A 19,154-nucleotide genomic window follows, 5' to 3' on the forward strand; every position below is an offset into this window, starting at 1 on the left:
AAGGCGGAGGGCAGCGTAATGGCCCACTGATCCCAGGGACGCCAAGCGGCCCTCCAATCACAAAGCAGAATTCCATTTCAATCATTTACAAAGGGAATCCCCTAATGATATGCAATGGAATCCCCAAATCTAATAATTATACAAGTTACAGAATTGGAATTTTATTCATAAGTACCCTCATTGCACCAACCTCAATAAAAAAATGTATTTTTTGATAATTTTATACATCATTAAAAGTGTAATCTGGGCCAATATTTGCATAAGCTCTTTTAATACAGTGTATGTGCGTAATTTTGGATATAACGATGTTTAATTTAAGCCTTCGCCTGCTTGCGTCAACCGTAAGATTTACGCGGGCAATTGCTGAGCACTCACTGGGCAAATAGCCCAACTCTGAGCCAGTGATTGCTTTTCTGGGGCCTCCGCGGATGGCCTGTCAACGCACCGCAATTTTCAGATTTCGCGCAAGCGGATGCAGCAATCCGGAACTTGTGGGGCATCTCAAAGGGACTGCAACAGCGTACTCTGAGTGGTGGGCAACCCATGTACCTGCAGTGCATTGTACTATGATTAAAGGACAATTGTTAGTCCTGTGGCACATTAACCCACTCCTAGCATGCATGAAGATGTCAGTTTTCGATTTTTAGAAGACTTGGGGGAGAAATTCGGTATAGCCCTGTTTGGGGCGCCATTAGCGGCTGTGCACAAAGTTTAGCGCCTGGCGCTAATTATCGCCTCCAACGGCAAACTTGGCTTTTATCGCCCCTGGAGGTGATTGGAGCGCTAAATCAGGCGCTACACACCTCTCTTGAGGCGCTAAGGCCGAGGAGCGAGGCACTAACTCAGAGCGCGGGTGCAGCGCAGGTGCTGCCACTTAGCGATTGAACACAGACACACTGGCGCCGGTCAATTCTTAAAGGGGAGGGTCGAACTAGCTCTGCAGCCACACCCTGCTCATTGGAGCCTTGAATCTCGGCCTGGGCACACCTGTGGCTAAATCTTGCAGCCAAGGACCATGGAGAGGGCCAGGGAGTGAGCACAGCGCTTCTGCGAGCGGACCTTGGAGGCTCTGGTTGACGCGGTGGAGCGCAGAAGATCCATTCTGTACCCAGAGAGTGGCAGGAGGCCTTTGCCATGCGAGTACAGAAGAGTGTGGAGGGAGGTGGCTCAGAGAGTCACCTCAAGCAGCATGGTGCCTAGGACCCATCTCCAATGTAGGGAAAAGTTCAATGACCTCACTCGGGTCATCAGGGTGAGTGCCTTTTTTTCAAAACCTCTCCATCCCTCCATCTCAACCTCACTTTATGGCCAGAGGGTCTTAAAAGCCCCAATGCCCAACACTCATCCAACACCTATGGCCCTTTCATCAAACGCACACGCACATTGCACACTTTGCATACAGTAAGGGCTATTCAACTATGGGAGGCATTTCAGGCAAGACCATGGCTGCATACAGTAATGGCTATTCAACTATGGGAGGCATTTCAGGCAAGACCATGGCTGTATATTTACTCAGACATCGTCCTTTTTCTTGCAGGCCAAGCTGTCTCATAATAGGAGACAGCAACAATGGACCGGTGGAGGGCGGCCTCAGCTGCAACCCCTCAGCGATCTTGAGGTGCGCGTCCACAGGATTGTGGCAAGCCGGGTGATTGGTCCCATCGCCACTGGAGACGCCGACCCCGTTCTGGACAGCAATGGTAAGGTCATTACCTTTTTGTCCTCTCTCCTTCCACTTGTTCCTCACAACAGCAGACTTCAATCCAAATCACTAAATCGCTGCATTCATGCCTCCCTTGCTGCCACCCTGTCCTCATGCTAAAGCCACTCTTGTACCTCACTGCTTTCAGATGGTGATTCACCAGGTGAGGAGACGGGCCCTCAAGCTGCCAGTGGGAGTGAAGCTAAAGGCGAGGAGGAAGAGGAAGCTGGAGTATCAGCGCCACCCTCTCCCGAGGAAGCCCATGCCCGCACTGGGAACACGCGGAGGGGAGCAGGGGGGAATGGTCTGATGAGGGTGAAGCTCCAGGACCCAGTGGGCTGCAGCAACGCGATGGGGGAAGGGAAGCTCGGGGGCCTTCTCCCCGAAGGGAGTGTATGCCATCGAGTCCTACTGCACTGGACGCAGAGGAGGAGCAGGTCCTCGCTGAAATGAGTGCCCAGGCGGAGCACAGGCACACTGAGCTCATGGCTGCAGTGGCAAGGGTGCCCGAATCCATTGAATCACTGGCAAGGAGTGTGGAGCACTTCGCTGTAGCACAGGCGACTGCCACGCAAATGCTTAGTGCTGCAATTCAGTCACTGGCTGCCATGACCCCATCTCTGACTGCTCTCATGCAGACTCAGATTGAGGCCATGCGAGCACTGACTGCTGCCAGCTGCCCCGTGGGAGTGCCAGTGTGTCGGTCGAGCAGGGAGGTGCTGTCCTCTCTCAAGATGACAGCATTCCTGCTGCCACCACTGTCACTTCTCCACTGCACTTGCCACCGCCTGTAGGACAGACTGCTGCCGCCCATGCAGAGTTGGTGCAGTCTGCAGCCGGGCCTTCCAGGTCCAGAGCTCGTCAAGGCTGTCCTTCAAGGACACCTGCAGTCTCAGGTTGTGACAATCAGCAGCCTTCCACCAGTCTTGCTGCAGCCACTGGGGTCCCATTATGGAGGAGCTGCAGGGTGGGAAGGGGGGAATTTCACAAGGGAAGCAGATCACCCTCAATGAGAAAAAAGTAGGAGGTGTGACAAAATGTTGTTCATTGTTTTATTAAAGGCCGAGGTTCGTGGTCAAATTTTTTAACTGCTTTGGACATTGTCTCCAGGTTGTGAGAGCCAGTTATGTTAATGACTGTTTTTTTTTGTGTTTCTTTCTATTAGTTTATCCTGCGGAAATGAGACACACAGAGTTTGTAAAATAAATAAGTTTCTGTATTCAAAATGTACATGTTTGGTCTTTGCAATCATTGTTGCCTTGACCAGCTTAGGGGTTGCGTGATGGTTTCATTCAGGTTGTTTGAATGGCAGAAGCCACTTCCTCAGAAGGGGCCTAGAAGCGACTTGCTATGAGCCTTTGACGGACGGCCCTTCCACTTTGTACATTGTATGCCTCCCTCCCGCCTTGGTGCTGCTGATGATCATCCTCCTCATCTTCCTCCTCCTCTTCCACCTCTTCCTCTGGTGGTGCTCCAATGTCTGGTGGTGTTGGCTGGGTCCTGAGGATTGCAAGGTTATGCAGCATGCAGCACACAACAACGAAGTGGGAGACTCGCTCAGGCGAGTACTGAAGGGCTCCTCCAGAATGGTCCAGACAGCGGAACCGTTGCTTGAGCACGCCGATTGTGTGCTCAACGATGTTCCTGGTAGCTTGATGGCTCTTGTTGTATCGTAGCTCAGCAGGGGTGTTGGGCGTAGAGCGGTGTTATCAGCCAGGTGCACAGAGGATATCCCTTGTCCCCGAGAAGCCAACCACCTGGGTGATGCGGTGCCTGGAAAAGGTCTGCCACAGAAGTCTGGCGCAGGATGAAGGCATCGTGGCTGCGGCCAGGAAAGTGGGCATTGACAGCGAGTATCAGCTGTCTGTGGTCACAGACCAACTGAACATTTAAGGAATGGAAGCCCTTTCGGTTGCGGAAATCCTCGGCATTCTCTTGTGGCGCACGCAAAGCCACATGAGTGCAGTCAATGGCACCCTGCACCATGGGGAAGCCCGCTATCATCGCAAAGCCCATTGCACGTTGTTGCTGCTTGTCCGGGGTCATGGGGAAAGAGATGTACTCTCGTCTCCTTTCAAAGAGGGCATTTGAGGCCTGATGGATGCAGCAATGCACCGTGAACTGGGAGATATTGGCGATGTCCCCAGTAGCTGATTGAAATGAGCCGGTGACATAAAAGTTGAGAGCCACTGTTATCTTCACTGCCAGTGACAGAGACGTCCTGCTCCTCAGTTGAGGCTGCAGATCTGGCTGAAGCAGGTGGTAGAGCTCAGTGACCACCTCCTTGCTGAAGCGCAGCCTTCTCAAACATATTAATGTAGGAGAACTGTTGGCGAAAAACCCTGGGAGGGCAAGGTCTCCTGTACAGAGGCCTGTTGGCCCTCCTCCATCTGGCCATGATTGCCACTCTCTCTCTGCGTCTCTGTGCCCTCCGAATGTGATGGAGAAGGACGACATCCCCATCCATTGCAGCCCCCATAGTATCTAGGCAATCAAAGTTATGAAGGTCGAAAACCAAAGTACCTGCAAAGTTATGGTCAGAAGCCAAAACTACCTCAGACAGCATTGACTCAATGCAGAAGTCTCTCTTTCTCTCTTTGTCTCTCTCAAAATCTCTCTCTCTCTCTCAGAACGAGTGGTGCAAAAATGGCTACCACACAAAAGCCAGGAAGAGGCCCCCTTTAAATAGCACCCCCCCAGCCCCACAGCGACTGGGGAGCGTTCCAGTCTACCTGTCGCTTGTTGCGCCAGGCGGAAAGGAGTGGGAAGCCACTCAATTTCCATCTCAGGGCATCACAAGGGCGTTGCACTCTCGAATGACATCAAGATCTGCATGCGCAGGAGATCAGGCGGTATTGTTTAGCACCGCCGCAAAATGTCCGGTCAATTTCGCGAGAGGCGCAGATATCGCTGCGCCCGGGCGCTAGTTGCGTTGCGCCCCATTAGTGCCCTTAAGGCACTAATGGGAGGCGCAAACCAGTTGAATTTTTCCCCCTTGGTCTGCTTATGGTAACTGTCTTTCTGCTGCGGACAGAAGTGAAAAGTATTGCAGGAAAAAGGCCCAAATTATAACAGCATGTATACTAAACTGGTAAATGCTTCAACACATGATGGTTGACTCCAGTTTTCACATTTGCCTGTTGTTCATCTAAAAGGAGAGTTTAGCACTACACTATTCACTAACTAATAGAGCCGGGCCATTCTATCAACTTAAATTCATTAAAATATTCTGAACCATCTTATTACTGTTAATAAAAATATTACTTTAAAAACATTTTTCGTACTACAGCTTTTATATGTATTGCAGATAACTGAGGTGCACGAGGCACTAAAAACATAACTTCTGTTTTTATTTATGTCACAATTAAGGTCAGTAGTTTAAATAACAGGAGTAAAAAATAAAATTGCAAAGCAACTTCTTAAATAATCGATTTAATAGGATAATAAATGCTCGTTTTCTGAACACGTCTAAATTATGCGTGGAATTAAAGAAGAAACAGGTTATAATAGAACAAATGGTCATCCAGTTTTTACTGACACAATTGAAGTGAAAATGATAAAATGACAAGCTAATATAAGTCATCTCCATCAGAAGATTTACCAAATATAAACATAATTAAAACATGTCTTCATACAAATTAATCACGTGGCATTAACATTTATTTGTGCTGTTTATTTTCTGTACACCACAAGAAATGTAAAATTCACCTCTGAATACAGAACTGAATGAAACCAAAACAAATAGTATGCGTTTGTAGCGATGCACTTGTCACGGAACCTTACTCAATAGTGTCAAATTCTTGCTGTTTCAGGCAGTTGCATCCTCTTTATTTTTTGCAAGAGCTTTTTCAGTAAAACCTTGAGCCCTAATAGGTTACTAAACTATTTGCAGTTTCAGGAGCAAAAGGCCACTGAAGTCACAGATGCAAAGCAAACTGTAGTCCTTGGTAAATGGCCCTGAGTTCCTGGGACTGCAGCTCAGTATTGCACCTAAAAGACCCTGCAACTCTGCTGTAATTTCTGAAGGGAATAAAAACCTTTAAAAATAAAATATTGGAATGCTTATCAGGAGATTCTTCTTTTCACTTTTCAGACATTCTATGATTACGTTCAGTTGGGTGAGTTATAATGGGTGCACATTCAAACTGCCTAAAAACTGTGAAATATGTAAATGCTCTATCACAGAAATTGGTGTAGTAATTGGTGCTGAACCATAGTCTGGTCAGCGTCAACAAACAAGAGAAATAATACAATAATCTTGGATGAGAAAGGAGCTTTCTTGAGAGATTTATATGTGTTTCAGTGTCTGTTAAGTAAAAGTTAGATGTAACCAATGTCGCATTTTAATCACTTCCCTGTACCATTCGGAATCCTGTTTGCAACCCTTTCAACTGTTCTTTCTTTGATGAAATATTTCAAAGTGAAATAAAAGACATTGCCCCTGCGTGTAGAAGAAAAGTTGTTTTTTTTTAAACAGGTTAGTTCACAGCATGGCAAAATCTCCTCCACAGGCACAGGTCAGTAATGGAATCTGGGATCATCATCTCTGTACGAGCTATTGCTACATCAAAGGCAGTGCCTAGGATATTGGAGGTGCCATTTTGTGTATGGGTAGTCTTAATCATTCTGATAATGAGACCCTCCTTCAGCGTTCAAAGAGTTCAATCACATTTTGAAAATGTGCGTGTTAAATTGAAATTTGAAATAGTGATTTCTAAAATGGAGTATAACAATTTTCCCTATTAAATGAAAAAACTTTGTTCCTTAAAAAGCAATCCAAATATTACACTTGTGTGATTAAAGGAATGCAAAAACAAAAAAATAAATAATGAGTGGATCACCCATGGCATTGCTCACAGTGAGTCTGAAGATGCACCATTTTATGATTTGGGCCTGGTAAGCCCTGATAACCATCTCTACATTCTCATGAGAACTAGAGATGCCCTGTAAACAGTAAGATATCTTGTCACTCTCTTTTTGTCTCCCTTTCCCCACTTCAGGTGTGTGTAAGTCTTTCCTCCCGCAGTGCAACAGGCTCTCTCTGCTTCCTCTCCAAAAGGATTATCTCCAGAATAGGTTCTTTCTCTCTGTCTCCCACAACAGGGTACCTCTTCCTTTCTCTTTCTTGTGCACCCTCCTCTACCCCCTGCCAATAGCGTTGCTGTCTCTTCCTCCCCCCACCCCTCCAACACCCTATATCCCAATCTGTGTGTCATGCGCGCCTCACTCTCCCTCTCTCTGCACCTGCATTTGCACTCAAACAGGTCCCTAACTTACTTTCTTTCACCATCCCCCCCGCCCCACCAAAAAAGAGCATCTCCCTCACTCTCTCCCTCCACCTCTTTATTTGTCTCTGTATTTCTTTCTTCCCCATTCCACAGGCTACATTGCTGCTGAAATAAATAAAGTCAGGAGTTTGTTCATTTTCTGTGAATTATAGTCTGACTTTTCACAGCAGACAGCTGTCATAACAATTCCTCATCTACCCCATTATAAACCCCAATAAAAAAAATTGTAACATGGGGAAAATATTCAGAAATAAATGGGTAACTTGCGTATGAACATATCTGTCACATCTTCCAGTTACACAAACAACTCATTTCCCCAACCCATGTCCCATAAACATTGCTGGGTTTTGTCAACCACTTGACATTGTCACATCCTCCCTGATGGAAAACAAAAATGAACTAATCCACACCCCTATACTCATAGTCTGGCCCAGTCCAGCCCAGCAAAGAAGACCAGTATTGTACCACGGACTGTACTAAGCACTCCTCGCACACTTTTCTACCCCGAGTGATGCCCACTACATACTCTAAGTGCTACATTGTGTCTCCTAAATCTTCGCAGTCTGGTCTTCAGCATCGCCCTGTTCTCAGCTTCTCTCTTGTCCAACAGATCTAGTGATATTTCCGCAAATGATCTGCATACAGAATCTATTTTTAAAACACAAAGAAATGCTCCATATTGGGCTTTTAAGATTTGCTGTAGCCCCCTTCTTCCACTTGGCCTCACAGAGCAGTCAGGCCAGGATAGTACACACAGCTGCACGCCAAAAAGTCAACTGATTTCCTGCTTCAAACTTCAGCCCCCTTCCCCGAGATCTTCAGATGCCCCAATCTGTCCCCTCTGGGTGCGATCACCCCAGAAAATGAACAAGAGAGAAATAACTTCCACGGGCAACACAGAGGTAAAAGAAGGTGGAAAAAATCAATGAGTGAAGCAGCATGAAGAGTAAAGAGAAAGAAAGTAGGGGGAAAGGGGAAGAAAAGACAAAAATCAAAAAGAAAGGACAGAGGAAAAGGATCCGGAAAAAGAGAAAGAAAAAGAGAGTGAAGAAAAGAATAAAGAATGTTTTAAAAAAGAGCTATCTGTACTGAACTGAGTTTGAAGCAGCAACATATCCCCTTGACTTCTTGCCTGGCCTCTCCCTATTGGGGCTTTGTGTCGATGTGAAGGGTTTTCTTGTCCTTATTATGTTTTTAAATCTGTGAACAATTTCAGAGGAGATCCATTCATATGCAGATATTTAAATTGTTTTCTTTGCATGTATATCGATAGGAAATTCTTTTTAAGGTAACAGGCTGGGGAGCTTGAGTTGCCACATTTAAACACAAGGCAAAGCTGGAGGCCATTCAAAGAACCACGCACACTCAAAGCATATAGCAGGTCGTCTTTCTCTTAAGCAAAATAACACCTGTGACTCTTACTTTAATCAGTTAAAAAGAAAAACCCTCTGGATTCATTATTGCTTTAAAAAAAAAATCTGCTTGGGGAAGATCACTTCTGTAGCAGAAGTATCTTTTTGGCTAATGGTTAATTAAAAGGAGGCTATTATTTTTATTAATAATTTCAATCAGCTCCTTGAATGCTCATATACTCTCTTACTAATGACTTAGCATTTCATGGTTGAACTTCTGCTCTTAATTTTAAACTTGTTATCAACCTATAGCAATCTTCCTCCTTGTTGACTTCAGTGACTAATTAGCTTTTTCTATTTCCAATGAACCAGAAATCAAGAAAATCACTGCAGTATCAGTATAGAGCACGCTCTAAGCACCTTATTGTCAAATGGATGATAATAGTATGGATCAGCCTCAGTAAGAAAAATGGTTTATTGCAGCCTTCTTTCACTATTTCCATTAATTCTAATGAAAACCAAGCTCTAATTAGCCTCTTACTTTCCTCTAATCACCTTAACTTAATTCTATTTATCTAAAAAAAATTAACTGGTTTGTAGTAAAAACACATCATGCTTCAGCATAGAATACGACACCTGTACTGTTTTGAACTAAAATGGCTGAAGTGATTGGTAAAGGGAATCATTTCAAATGCAAAACTGTTCTACTGTGTTACACGCAATGCTTCTGCAGCAGACAACTTTGCATTTTCATGACTAATAGCCACAGTCTCTAAATTTCCTCATTTTGTTCTGATTTTTTGTGATCCGTTTCTCAATCTTGAAGAGTTGTAGGTTTTCATCTGAAAAACAAAAATGGTATGGAATTTAAATGTTGCTATTTTTGAAAGGGCACCATCCTCACAAAAAGTGTTTGTACAATGTTTTTCTTTGCTTTGCACGCTTCAATGAAGACAGCCAGCCATGTCAAGATTACAACAACAACTTGCATTTATATAGTGCCTTTAACATAGTGAAACGTCCCAAGATGCTTCACAGGAGCGTTATCAAACAAAATGTGACACCGGGCCACACAAGGAGATATTAGGACAGGTGATCAATAGCTTGAACAAAGGGGTAGGTTTTAAGGAGTATCGTAAAGGGGGAGAGAGAGGCAGAGAGGCGGAGAGGCTTAGAGAGCTAAGGGTCTAGGTAGTTGAAGGCACGGCCGCCAATGGTGGAGTGATTAAAATCAGCGTTGTGCAAGAGGCCAGAATTGGAGGAGCACAGAGATCTTGAACGCTTGTAGGGCTGGAGGAGGCTACAGAGATCAGTAGGGGCAAGGCCATAGAGGGATCTTCAAACAAGGACGAGAATTTTTAAATTGAGGTGTTGTCGAACTCGGAGCCGATGTAGGTCAGTGAGGACATTCTTTTAAATTGGTTTATGGGATGTGGGCATGGCTGGCAAGGCCAGCATTTATTGCCCATCCCTAGTTGCCCTTGAGAGAGTGGTGGTGAGCCGCCTTCTTGAACCGCTGCAGTCCGTGTGGTGAAGGTACTTCCACATGTGCTGTTAGGTAGGGAGTTCCAGGATTTTGACCCAGCGACGATGAAGGATCACAATATACTTTAAAGTTAAGATGATGTGTGACTTGGCGGGGAACTTGGAGGTGGTGGTGTTCCAAAATTACAAGATTACAAGATGCAATGGTGAAAAGACTTCAAAATGTATCATTGCATTGCTTGTGTATGATTTCTCTTTGATACAAATGTCTCATAGCTCTCCCACTTCTTTTATTTCCCCACAGCTGAAAAATGTTCGTCAAATATTGTTTTCATGAAGCTGATGTCCCTTTGGTCTTTGTGTTCTTTTTTTCCCAAGATTGTACAGGACTCATAAACCAAGCCAGCTTTCAGTTATCTCTACACAACGAAGGACATTTTTCAAACTGAAGTCAGTATGATGTATCGTTTTAATGTTCAACCCTGTCCCTCTGATTTTTTTCTCCCTCTAGTCTTGAAGGTGCTGACCGATGCAGGAGTACAGCTCCACAGGCATTAGCTGACCCACAGTACAACACCCGAGAGTGAGCCCAGCAGTGAGTGCTGGCAGGCTATTTATCCATGGATCCAGATTAATTCCTCACCTTGCACAAATAGGCTTTACGGTGGGAGTCACTGCATGCCGATTACTAAGGAGGAGATTTACGAGGATGTTGCCAGGATTGGAGAATTTTAGCTATGAGGAAAGTTTGGATAGGCTGGGGTTGTTTGCTTTGGAACAGAGGAGGCTGAGGGGAGACTTAATTGAGGTGTATAAAATTATGAGGGGCCTAGATAGAGTGGATAGGAAGGACCTATTTCCTTTAGTAGAGAGGTCAATAATCAGGGGGCATAGATTTAAAGCAATTGGTAGAAGGATTAGAGGGGAGTTGAGGAAAACTTTTTTCACCCAGAGGGTGGTGGGGGTCTGGACCTCACAGAGGCAGAAACCCTCATTACATTTAAAAAGTATTTGGATATGCGCTTGAAGTGCAGTAACCTACAAGGCTACAGATCAAGAGCTAGAAAGTGGGATTAGGCTGGGTAGCTCTTTTTCAGCTGGCACAGACATGATGGGCCGAATGGCCTCCTTCTGTGCCGTAAACTTCTATGGTTCTATGATTAGTGAAACTATGCCTTTTTTCTACTCCCTCCTTCACTGAATAGTACAAAAGGTAACTGTGGTACCCCTTACCCCTCAGGCTAAGCTGAACTAACTTAGCAGAGTCAGGGCACCGAACCCAGGATTGGGTCAGTTCCACATTGTGTAGCGTCTTCACCCACTGGGTCATTAGAGAAGTATTTGAAACTGTATTTTAATGCTGCCGAGGTGGGTTTAAAAGTTACATCCAGACTTCGAAGAAAATTCTCACCAATATCTCCTTTCCCCTTCTTTCCTGAAAGTATTGACTCCTTACCATCGAGATTTATGTTCACTAACACATGTAATTATTGAAACACTTACAATATTTATTTATAGAACATCCTGTCCAGAATAGATTTTGTTACCAACTTTTTCCACACTGGCTAGAGGCACTGAGAGTGTTAAAGAGTCAAAATGTGAGATAGGCTGCCCACAAATCCAGGTTGAGACTCGATTAATAACCTATCTGTTACGCATTTGAAACCAGATATTTTGAGCTCTCTAATAAATGATATATTACTTTGCTATTTTAATACATTGATAAAGAGGATTTTAAATGTTGCTTGTTCTGTACAACATGTTTTATGTCTCTTGTGATTTGCAGTATTCAGCCTCAATTTTTAGTATTTTTGGAAGGACAGAGCTTGATTTTATATTTACAAATTGTGATGTTGCTCATGTATCTCTATCAATGCAACACGGTTCTCAGGAACAGCGTTACTGCTTTATTTGCCAGTGTGTCATCACTCACAGAGCAGATAAGAACCACAGGGTCATCCCTCTAATGCTGTGTATGTTGAATCATTAGAAACTGCAGTGCCAATCACTCTTAGATTGATTTTAGGATTCTTGGCCCATCAAGGGCATGAGGGCCCTTGGTTTTGTTCAATATTTCAGTGCTAAAAGTAGAATTATGTGGCATAGCACAGTGACTACACCCCCAGAACTAAGTGGGCATTTATGTAAAAACTCTAAAGTGGTACAGACATGGAAGCCAATAAATGGATATGAGTCGACACTGATCAGGAAGGCCAGCTTCTGCTGATTGACTGTAGTGTCCATGTAATCGGTAAAGCTAATGCATTCTATGTATGCAGTAAATCTCATCTTCTGATCTGTGGGACAAGTATGAGCAGCACTAATGGAAAATAATCAGCAACAAACACTTCCCACAAATGGTTGCTGCACGGATGTATAGAAAAAGAGAAAAATGAGCGAAGACATGGACTGACTGCAGAAGAGACGATAGCAGATGGAGCTCAGCAGCAATTGCCACAGTTTTACCAAGAGAAATGGGGATAGGCCATTGGAACTGTCAGAGAGCCGAGAAATCCCATTGTTGCTATGGCAATATGGATACGAAATGCAGCAGAACCCATTTATCCATGCTTCTTAATAGCTTAACACAATTATAGAACTTCAAATGCCCAAATAGTTGATAATCCCTGATACAATTTAGCACTTTTTAAATAATAAAGTCGATGTATTATTATTATTATATGTACTCAGGGTTAAATATTCACCACTAGGTCAAATTTGCATGAATATAGGTTATTTCTACAACTAGATGAGGTGCCAACATTCTCAGAAGTAAGGTGTTAAATTGCTCTCTAATACATTACCATATATATAGGACACTGACTGCCCCTTAATACATCAATTATGCCTATGAATATAGGGTCATTATTGTCCCTTGAATGCACTTTTAAGTAATCCTCGCATCCTTTAATTTCCTTTTAACCAATGCTTCTCATTTAATTTTCATACAGCTGGGCTTTACCAGATCGGATGCGGCTAACTTAAAAACAAGCTCATAGGAGTGAATTTTCAGGCCTCGCACCAGGCGGAAACAGGGTGGTAGCCCCCTGAAAATGGTGGACGGTGACCAACTGCCCTGTTGCCGCCGTCACTGTGGCCTTTTCAATGTGACCCCAGGCCTTCCACTGGGCGACCAGGCCAGCCCCCAGAGTCAGGCGGTAGGCTCAGTTAAAATGCTAATCGGTGTCCTATCACGTACGTAGGTCCCCAATGGTCATCTTCGTATTAGAGTTGGGCGCCATACGCACTCCGACCAGCATCAGGAGCGGGTCCGGCCGAAGAAGATCCCGAAGGTGAATTCCTCTCCATTTCTGTGGGGTCACAGAAACATAGAAACATAGAAGATAGGAGCAGGAGAAGGCCATTCGGCCCCTCGAGCCTGCTCCGCCATTCAATGAGATCATGGCTGAGCATCCAAATTCAGTACCCTGTCCCTGCTTTCTCCCCATATCCCTTGATCCCTTTAGCCTTAAGAAATATACCCAACTCCTTCTTGAATATATTTAATGAACTGGCCTCCACCGCCCTCTGTGGCAAAGAATTCCACAGGTTCACCACTCTCTGGGTGAAGAAATTCCTCCTCATCTCAGTCCTAAATGGCTTACCCCTTATCCTTAGACTGTGACCCCTGGTTCTGGACTCCCCCGCCATCGGGAACATCCTTCCTGCATCTAGTCTGTCCAGGCCTGACAGAATTTTATAGGTTTCGATGAGATCCCCTCGCAATCTTCTAAACTACAGTGAGTATAAGCCCAATTGACACAATCTCTCCTCATACGTCATTCCTGCCATCCCAGGTATCAGCCTGGTGAATCTTCGCTGCACTCCTTCCATGGCAAGAACATCCTTCCTCAGATAAGGCGATCAAAACTGCACACAATACTCAAGGTGCGGTCTCACCAAGGCCCTGTACAACTGCAGCAAGACATCCTTGTTCCTGTACTCGAGCCCTCTTGCTACGAAGGCCAACATACCATTTGCCTTCTTAACTGCCTGCTGCACCTGCATGCTTACCTTCAGCGACTGGTGCACAAGAACACCCAGGTCTCTTTGCACTTCCCCTTCTCCCAATCTATTGCCATTCAAATAATAATCTGCCTTCCTGTTTTTGCCACCAAAGTGGATAACCTCACATTTATCCACATTATAGTGCATTTGCCATGTTTCTGCCCAATCACCCAACCTGTCCAAATCGTACTGGAGTTTCACGACATCCTCCTCACAGCACACACGCCCACCCAGCTTTGTGTCATCTGCAAATTTGTAGATATTACACCCAATTCCCTCGTCCAGATCATTAATATATATTGTGAACAGCTGGGGTCCTAGGACCGATCCTTGAGGTACCCCACTAGTCAGGAGAATAAACCATAAACCCAGCATTGGCCACGGTCTCTCCAATTCCCCTTCCCCCTTGCCGCAGAGCAGGACTCCCCACCCCAGGAACATACCTACCCCTGGCCTGTTTTGCCGGAGGCTTGGGGACAGTGTGCTGCCCCGGGACGCTCGGTTTCTGGCTGCAGCCTGCTGGCCCATTGTAAATGATGCCCCGTCCTCCCGGAGGGACTACCAGGCTGCCCAGGGGGAAATTCCACCCCATTATCTGTAACTTATTTCTTCATGATTGGTTTACTGGTAACAGCCACTTAATGCGATAGTTTTCCTGGGAACCTCGGAGGTTCGTTTTAACTTACCCTTCAATGGAAAGTAAAACCGGGCGGGATGTGAAACGGACGATCTTCCCCGTCAGTTTCCTGCTGGGCCTGTTCGGGTAAAATTACCCCCTGTATCTGATAACAAGATTGTTCCTCTGTACCACCACAAAGCTTGTGTGTGGTGTTATTTGCTATGCGTGGTACTTGCATGTTGTTAACTAAACACTAGATGGTTCTCTGATGGAAGTAAGCGCATTGTTACAATTACCTTTTGACGTAAGAAAACTACTAGGCACTTGGTCTAAGCGTTAAATAAAGCTTTAATAAACAGTTTTACAACATGGAGGTCTAGTTGTGTCCTTCACTAGTCCCTGTTAAGAACGTCCTGCGCAAGCTGGGCCCGTGCCCGAGTATTTATACTCTCCCTGGACAGCACCACCCGCAGGCCATTCAGTATTATTTCATAAGTCTTTCTTTCATGAATGATTGATTCATGTCACCTTTCTCTTGTATTGTGTTGTTATTACTTGATGGTTTTTTTCTAGAACCGTGGTTCTCAAACTTTTTTGGTTGAAGGACCCCTTTTCAAATAGATTAGTAATCACGGACCCCCATCTAAATTATGATACTATATAATACTCATAATATGAAAGTGTTGCATGTAAAGAGTATTTTAATCATGGTTATAAGGAAACTTACAGATATCAGTGAGATGGGTGTGCCTGCTTCTCACACCAATTCTGGGTACTCCACAGCAACAGATGGCCACTATTAGCCACTTGGTGCTGGACAGTTTTTAAAGCTGTCAGCAGGCTGGCCAAGGTGAGTGAGGACACGAGCACCCATTCACGTGCTGGGATGCTGCTGGAAGCCTGATTCACCGTCATACTGTCACATTGGCATGTTCTGTAACCGCTGCACTGTGGGATTGTACGTGTTTGCGTGAACACGTTCAGGCACGCGTTTGAAGGGCCCCGCATGCACTCTGATCACGTGTCGGGAGGATGGAACAGGGTCATGGCACCAGGGAGAGGAATCGGCTCGACCGGCAGGGAGCGCTCTTTGCAAAGTGAGTGAGAGCTGTGAGCCTCTGTGAGGAGGTGGGCCCAGCCACTGAGAATAATTCGCAAGAACTGAATGAGTGCTGGTTTTATAAAGAGGAGCAGGCTTGAAATTAGCTCCGGCCACCTTTGGTCGCAGACCCCCTAGAAAGTCTCTACAGACCCCCAGGTGTCCGTGGACCCCAGTTTGAGAAACACTGTTCTAGAGGGTCTGGAAATAACAACAGCTAGTTATTATCCACCAATTTCAGTGTTTATTCAGACTTAGCATTATTGTTAATTGGTATTTTCAGTGGTGATTTAGTATTTCTTGGATTTTGTGAAGCAAACCTGTCTTTTGAGCCTTTTAAGCAGAGATCACAATCAATGTTGAATGTTTGTGAGATTATTGGTATAAACTAAAAAAATTACATTTGACACCTTCTCTTAGACTATTGTATTTCCAATGACCTTGTTACACATTTATCTTTCTCTCTTAATTTTTTGACAAAATTGAATAATTAAAAAAAACTTCCTGCATTGTGTGATTAATTCTTCTTATAACCTTGGCAAAAAACATTGGAGAGAAGAGAAAAGATGATATCATTGACACACTGAGTGCAGCGAGCACAGAGTGAACTACTAGGAGTTTGGTAAGTGTGGGAGTTTTAAGGGTTAATCTCTAGCAGCTCTTAAGTAAGATCAACAGTTTAAGTTCAAATTTAAACTTTAAAATGTTAAGTTTCTTCAGGCTTAAGTAGAGACAAACAATGCAAGCTCTCTTGCTGGAGAGCTGCTGCAGTTAGTTAATTAGCTAACTGGATTAAACTGGTTCCTGAAACTGCAGCAGAGCAGTGCTGACTCATCTGAGTCACAAACAGTATAAACACAGGGGTCTGTGAGTGCAGTGAGCACTGAGTGAACTACTGGGAGTTTGGTAAGTGTGGGAGTTTGGTGAAGTGGAGGAAGGAGGTGCTTGCTTTTCCTAACTTCTCCCGCAGAGCGGCGGCGGATCTGAGTGGGAGCAGACCGAGGCCAGAGAGCGGGGATGAAAGCAGCAGCAGACCTGCATCAACAAGAGAAAACGGCAGTGTGACATCACAGGTAAGGCAGGTAAGTGATTAGTAGTGACTGTTGCTAACTTTTAAGTTAACATATAACATATAACTAAATTTTAAAACTAAACTTAATTTAATAAACTAAACAAAGTAAATAATTTGATTAACTCTAAATGAATTAATTAAATAAATAAATAAAATAATTGGAGAACAGGAGATGTGTTGCTGCTGCAATATGTGGCAGCTTGTGGACATTTTTGTCCAGGGTGACTACATCTGCGGTAAATGTCTGCGGCTCGAGGAACTTCGGCTCTGAGTTGAAGAGCTTGAGTCCGAGCTGCAGACATTGCGAGACATCAGGGAAGGTGAAAGTTACCTGGACGCTTTGCTCCAGGAGGCAGCCACACCCCTTAGATTAAATACTTTAGAATTGACACATGGTCAGGGACAGGGGGGTGTGACTGCGAGTGAGGCAGGTACGGGGATCCAGGAGGTAGTATTGCAGGAGCCTCAGTCCCTGCACTTGTCCAATAGATCCGAGGTTCTTGCAACCCTTGTGGACAAGTGCGGGGACTGCAGGGAGGATGAGCAAACTGACCATGGCACCGTGGTACAGGAAGCCGTTCAAGTGGGGGTAGTAAAAAGGAAGGTGATTGTAGTAACACTGTTCTCTGCAACCAGGAGCATGAGTCCTGAAGGCTATGTTGCCTACCCGGTGCCAGGATAAAGGACATCTCCTCTGGGCTGGAGAAGAACTTGGAGTGGGAGGGGAGGATCCAGTTGTCGTGGTCCATGTAGCTACCAACGACATAGGTAGGAAAATGAAAGAAGTTCGGCTGAGAGAGTTTGAGCAGCTAGGGACTAAATTAAAAAGCAGAACCAGAAAGGTCATAATCTCTGGATTATTACCGGAGCCACGAGCAAATTAGCATAGGATCAATAGGATCAGGGAGATGAATGCATGGCTCAAAGATTGGTGTGGGAGAAGTGGGTTTTGATTTGTGGGGCACGGGCACCAGTACTGGGGAAAGACAGAGCTGTTCCGTTGGGATGTACTACACCTGAACCATGCTGGGATCAGAGTTCTAGTGAATCGAATAACTAGGGAGGTAGATAGGGCTTTAAACTAAATAAGGGGGGAGGGTCCCAGTGGAGAGAAATCTAGAACGCTAAAGTGAAAAGACAAGGAAGCAGTGCAGGAAAGGGATTAGGGTAATGATAACCAGATTGTGTTAGGAAGGGACAGAGCGTACAAACAAAGGAGTGCACTAACAAATAGGGTCCGGGTAAGAGAAAATGGTAATAAGACAAATCGGGCCATAGTACAAAAAAATATTAAGATGTCTAAAAATGTTAAAAAGACAAATCTAAAGGCACTGGCCTAGAAATTGAGTGCCCTTAGCACCGATTTTGCGGCGCTAGAGGGCCTAGCGCTGCAATTGGCGCCGGCGCCGAAATTGCCTGGGGCCCTTCCGCCGCGGTAGACCGATAGCGCTGCGCCGGCACCGATGACGTCATCGGTGTGCGCAGCATCCCGGTTGCCATGCCGACGGGCCCCAGCGCCGAAATTCAGTTGCGGCCGCCTCGCCCGTGGCAGCCGCAACTAAGACTCTGGCAACAGAGTCTTACAAGTGTTTGCGCCGGCGCATTAAAGGCCCCGCGGCGGCCGGCCGCTTTCCCGCCGGCCGCCTGGCCGCAGCTCCCTCCCCGGACTTCCCCCCCCCCCACCCCGGAACAGAAGCAAGCCCGGCACTTGTCCGAGGTGCCGGGCTCATTTTTAAAAAGATTTTCGCGGGCCGCGGCCGGGTGCAGGCAGCTCCTCCTTAAGGGAAGGAGGAGGCCTGCACTTCCCAAGCCTGCCGCACCGCATCGGGTGCCGCAGCGCCGGAATTGCGGCGCAAAACGGCAGTTAGCGCCGATTTACTGCCGCAAAGACCCTTCAGTAGCGCCGGCAGCCGTTTGGGCGCGGCCCTGCTGAATTTTTGGCGCGCGCAGGGGGACTTAGCGCCGGCACTAACTTCCGGCGCTAAAGCCCTGGCTAAGCCAAAACTCAATTTCTAGGCCACTGTATCTGAATGCAGGAAGCATTCATAATAAGGTAGATTAATTAACAGCGCAAATAGATGTTAACGGATATGTTATAACTGCAATTACGGAGACATGGCTGCAGGGTGACCAGGGCTGGGAGCTGCATATCCAAGGATGTTCAATATTTAGGAAGGATAGGCAAAATGGAAAAGGAGGTGGAGTGGTGTTGTTAGTAAAGGATGAAATCAGAGCAATAGTGAGAAAGGATATTGGCTCAGAAAATCAAGATGTAGAATCAGTCTGGTTGGAGCTAAGAAGCACCAAGGGGCAGAAAACATTGGTGGGGGTTGTCTATAGGCCTCCAAACAGCAGTGGTAATGTAGGGGATGGCATCAAACAGGAAATTAGAGATGCATGTAACAAGGGTACTACAGTAATCATGGGTGACTTTAATCTACATATAGACTGGCCAAACCAAATTAGCAATAATGCTGTGGAGGATGACTTCCTGGGGGGTGTACAAGATGGTTTTTTAGACCAGGGCAT

At 45.5% G+C, this 19,154-nt stretch overlaps 1 protein-coding gene across 2 annotated transcripts in view; it reads right to left on the reverse strand.

The window, feature by feature from the left end:
• Positions 1-5,121: 5,121 nt before the first annotated feature.
• Positions 5,122-19,154, reverse strand: part of luzp2 (leucine zipper protein 2) — a 504,938-nt gene continuing 490,905 nt past the window's right edge. For both annotated transcript variants that reach the window (XM_086008131.1, XM_086008130.1), the window contains one exon: positions 5,122-9,184. The gene's annotated coding sequence lies outside the window, so the exon portion shown is untranslated. The remainder of the gene's footprint in view (positions 9,185-19,154) is intronic.

Source organism: Somniosus microcephalus, chromosome 15 (assembly GCF_052327205.1).
Source record: "Somniosus microcephalus isolate GS21.2 chromosome 15, FLI_Smic_1.0, whole genome shotgun sequence".
Taxonomy (NCBI): Eukaryota; Metazoa; Chordata; class Chondrichthyes; order Squaliformes; family Somniosidae; genus Somniosus; species Somniosus microcephalus.